This window comes from Rhincodon typus, chromosome 39 (assembly GCF_021869965.1).
Source record: "Rhincodon typus isolate 14 chromosome 39, sRhiTyp1.1, whole genome shotgun sequence".
In the NCBI taxonomy this organism is placed as follows: Eukaryota; Metazoa; Chordata; class Chondrichthyes; order Orectolobiformes; family Rhincodontidae; genus Rhincodon; species Rhincodon typus.
The window spans coordinates 7,051,300-7,056,585 of record NC_063370.1 but is presented as its reverse complement, the minus strand read 5'-3'; positions in this window follow the sequence as shown (position 1 = coordinate 7,056,585).

The window sequence follows — 5,286 nt, the reverse complement described above, 5'->3', positions numbered from 1 at the left end:
AGGGACAGCATGGGGTTAGATAGAGAGTAAAGCTCCCTCTACACTGTTCCCCCATCAAACACTCCCAGGACAGGGACAGTACAGGGTTAGATACAGAATAGAGCTCTCTCTCGAGATGACCCAGTGAATTGCCTGTTAATTAATTTCAGGGGTACACCATTATGCTAGTGGGTGTGTTGTACAAATTGGTGCCTGAAATGCATTTCCAACATCATTGAGATAAGCTCCCCCCCCATAGCAGGTCCGGTCCTGGGAAGAGGTAACCAGGTCTTTTGTGTGTGCTACAGCCAGCACCTCCTCTCAACTTGAGCCTGATAGTATCTCAGATGAAATGTAAACAGTTCTGAAATCCTGCACAATAAACATTTACTGTTTATCAATATGGAGCATGATGTCTTTGTGCGGTATTGGTAACTTCAAATCATCACCTAAAAAGGATTGGTGCCAATGTGTCAACCCAAGGATTCTGAGATGATTCCAGCGTGTGTAACGACAGCTCCACACACCAGGATATTTCCCGAAGGTCCTGACAAAGTCTCACGATTGTGTGTTGGTGGATCCCTTGGGAAGAGGAGACCTCATTGCCACCCGACCTTGACAGTGAAACCAAGAGCCCTGTCGTTTGCCTTATGATCACACAGGTCCCAGGAACGTGAGGTGAATCTATGACTTGGAGCCCCATATAGTAAAGTACAGAAGGTTACAGCAACACACTGGGACAGGTCACCCTCAATCAGATTGGACTTAAATGGGATTTTAATGATGGTTGACACTTCTTCACAGCTGTTAACTTGCTGATATAAGTGTGTTTACTGAAAAGCAGTCAGTACATTCGCAATAGCACTGACTAAAGCCACTCGGTAGCTTATAGTGAAGGGCACTGTGCAGGGGCTGGGTCCTTCTAGTATCACCTTCACCCAAGACAGAACTATTTTTAGATCTGAATGTGTACCCTGGAGAAATTCTTATTTACCTCGATAATTAACTTTGGTTGAGACTTATTCTCACCTTTCCTGACCATGAGGGAATTGAAGAAATAATTTGCTTCCAGCGCAGCCTGTGTTTGCTCTCCTTCTCTGATTGCCCTTGAGAAGATGGAGCCTGTTGAAAGGCAAGGAGGCTTCGGATTAGATAATTACAGGAGGAGGCCTTTGACCCATCATGTCAATGTCAGCTCACTGCAAGCTGTGTTGTTAAACTTGAGAGGGTGCAGAAAAGATTTACAAGGATGTTTCCAGGAACGGAGGTAGTTTTCAGGAGACGCTGGATGGCTGGAACTTTTCATCCCAGGAGTGTGGGAGGGTCAGGGGTGACCTTATAGAGGTTTATAAAATCATGAGGGGCATGGATGGGGTGAATAGCCGAGGTCTTTTTTTCCCCAGGGTAGGTGAGTCTAAAACTAGAGGTGCATAGGGTTAAGGTGAGAGGTGAAAGATTTAAAAGGGACCCAAAGGGGCAACTTTTTCACGCAGAGGGTGGAGCTTGTATGGAACGAGCTGCCAGAGGAATTGGTGGAGGCTGGTACAATTACAACATTTAAAAGGAATCTGGATGGATACATGAATAGGAAGGGTTTATAGCCAAATGCTGGCAAATGGGACTAGATTAATTTAGGATATCTGGTCAGCATGGATGAGTTGGGCCAAAGGGCCTGTTTCTGAGCTGTATGACTCAATGACTCAATGACTCAGCTCGTAGCTCTGTTGTGTATGTTTAGATCCTCACCACCCGCTGCACAAAATGTTTCTTTTCATGTGTCATATTGTTGTAGAGAAGTACAGCATCAAAACAGACCCTTCAGCCCTACACATCCATGCTGACCTGATATCCAATATTAATCTAATCCCATTTGTCAGCATTTGGCCCATATCCCTCTAAATCCTTCCTATTCATATACCCATCCTACCCATGCCCCTCATGATTTTATAAACCACTACAAGGTCACACTTCTGCCTCTGACGCACCAGGGAAAATAGCCCCAGCCTATTCAGCCTCGTCTATGGTCCTTTTACTGCTAACTTTCAACGGCTGTCCTCCAGTTCTGAGGAAGGGTCACCGGACCCGAAACGTTAACTCTGTTTGTTTCTTCACAGATGCTGCCAGACCTGCTGAGCTTTTCCAGCAACTTCTGTTTTTGTTCCAGTCCTTGACCCTCCCACCAATGGCAACAGGCTCTCCCAATCTGCTCCGCACCCTCCTTCTCTCGGACCTTCTCTCCTCCGAGAGGAACAGCCCTCCCCTCTGATCCTGAAGTTACACTGCTGCACCCATGTGACTGTCTCTAGGTGGAGAGGACAAACCTATCTGTCCCCTCAGTTGGATGTAAAGGAGCATTTGAAGAAGTGAGCTGCTTCACTTATCACCTTCAACTAACTTCACTGCCCTGCTGAGTAATCTCAGTTAGTTGGCTGGCTGCTATGTAACGTGGAACACTTCTTGCTTGCAACCTTTGCATAGCGGCCACCTGGCAAAGGCAGTTGTTGTTGTTGTTGCTGAGTCAGACTTTCCAAACAACACCCCCTCACGACTTGTCTGTGACCATCCTGACAGCAAGAGGCTCTGATGAAGGGTCATCTATACGCAAAACGTTAGCTCGCTCTCTCTCTCCATGGATGCGCCCTGACCCACTGTGATTTTCAGTAATTTTTGGCTTTCAGCAGGACACAGGCACTGAAGCAATGGTTATGTCAGAGGGTTCTCAACCCTGAGTCTCAGGCTTAGTGTTCTGCAGGTCAGGGTTCAAATCATGGGAAATGATGGAATTGGTGTTCAATTTTAAAACTACTGTTCTAACATGTAACCACTGGCAATTTTTGTAAAAAATGAATTCAGTTCACTAACGTATTTAGGGAAGGAAATCTGCCACCCCTGGTTGGTCTGGCCTACGCGTGACTCCATACCGGTAAACGTGGTTGACTCTCAACTTTTCTTTTAACACGCCTGGGCCTTAGACGTCACTGGCTGGTTCAGCATTTATTGCCCGTCCCTAATTGCCCCCTTGAGAAGGTGGGGGTGAGCTGCCTTCCTGAACTGCTGCAGTCCATGTGCCGTGGGTTGACCCAAAACGCCCTTAGGGCGGGAATTCCAGGATTTTGACCCAGCGACAGTGAAGGAACGGCGATATATTTCCAAGTCAGGATGGTGAGTGGCTTGGAGGGGAACTGGGAGGTGGTGGTGTTCCCATGTACCTGCTGCCCTTGTCCTTCTAGATGGAAGTGGTTGTGGGTTTGGAAGGTGCTGTGTGAGGATCTTTGGTGAATTTCTGCAGGGCATCTTGTAGATAGTACACACTGCTGCGACTGAGCGTCGGTGGGTGGAGGGAGTGGGATGGTTGTGGATGTGGTGCCAATCAAGCGGGGGCTGCTTTGTCCTGGATGGTGTCGAGCTTCTTGAGTGTTGTTGGAGCTGCCCCCATCCAGGGGCAAGTGGGGAGTATTCCCTCACACTCCTGACTTGTGCCTTGTAGATGGTGGGACCAGGCTTTGAGGATTTAAAGTTTTAGCAAAGATTTGTAGCTCAGGTTGAGGGTGAGGTTGTTGACTTGCTCGCTGAGCTGGCTTGGTTTTATTCAGACATTTCGTCACCGTGCTAGGTAACATCGTCCATGAGGCCTCATGGACGATGTTACCTAACATGGAGACAAAACGTCTGAACAAAAACAAGCCAGGTTGGCGAGCAAGTCAACACCCTCAGGCTTTGGGGAGTCGTGAGGTGAGTTACTCGCTGTAATATTCCTAGCCTCTACCCTGCTCTTGTAGCCACTGTGTTTATGTGGTGAATGCAGTTGGGCAGTTAAGAAATTCTGGCTTAGCCAGCAACAGCAATATCCCAGGAACACATTTTTTTATAAACGTCAAGCATAGCTCTTTTAGCTGTAACACAACCCTAATGTGTAGCTGACACACTAACCAATGTCAGGTCAGCGTAAGATGATTCAGGAATAATGAGCGAACTACTCAGCAATCAAAGGACAGTACAGCACAGGAGCAGGCCCTTCGGCCCGCCACATCTGTGCTGACATAAAACCTCTGTGCAATCTGTATCCCTTTATTCCCTGCCTATTCATGTATTGGTAAAGATGTCTCTTAAACATTGCCATGGTATCTGCCTTCAGTGCCTCCTTTGGCAGTGCATTCCAGGCACTTACCACCCTCTGTGTGAAAAACCTACATCCCACATCTCCTTTAAAATTGCCCAATGGTTACCTTAATCGTATGTAACAGAATTCTGTAGAATTTGAGATGTTGCCTGATATTGTTCCCGTCATTGAGGGGGAAATAGGTTTAGATAGAGCAGATAAAGGAAAAGCGTTCTCATGGGCTGATGTTCAAGGGACTTGGGGGAGAGTTTCCACAGATTTAAAGTCCTGGGCAAGAGATGTTTGAGAGAATGAGTTTCATCGACGTGATGAGTGAAATGATTTGGAGGGTGTTGGGAGCAGAGACAGGGGATGACTTTGAGAGGACATGTGCACGAGGGAAAAAAACTTCCAGGGTTATGAGTATGAAAGCCCAAGGAATGGGACCAATTGGATTTCTTTATAGACAGTTGCCATAGACCCCTATGACTCCATGACACGAAGGTCACAGTGCTAAGTTAGCATGAGCTGGGGTGATGGCCTAGTATTGCTAACCTGTTAATCTAGAGACCCAGATAATTGCATGGGGACCCAGGTTCAAATCCTGCCATAGCAGATGGTGAAATTTGAATTCAATTAAGAATCTAATGATTACCATGAATCTATTGTCAATTGTTAAAAAAAGCCCCACCTGGTTTACTAATGCCCTTTAGGGAAGGAAACTGCCATCCTTACCTGTTCTGGCCCACATGTGACTCCAGGCCCACAGCAATATGGCTGGCTCTTAACTGCCCTCTGGGCAATAAGTATTGGGCCTAGCCTGTGATGCCCTCATCCATGAATTCTAAAAATAAAGGGGCCCCCTTGTGGCACAGTGATAATGTCCCCACCCCTGAACTGGGAGGTCTGAGTTCACATCCCACCTTCTCCAGAGGTGTGTAATAACATCACTGAACAGGTTGGTTCAGGAAAGAAAGGGGATTAAATAATTATGTTAAAAGTCAACAAGTAGCTTGGTAGTCCCTCAGAAGGGGATGACCTGTGGACAAGACGAGAATGAGGAATTTTTTTTAAGGGGGAGGTAAGCTGTCCCTCCATGGGTGGGGGGGTTTCTGTCCAAACAGAAAACTGTCTCGTACTTACGGCCTGCCACTGGTGTAAATCAGAAAGATTTGACGGTCGACCTTTTTGGCAGCGCAATGACCCAT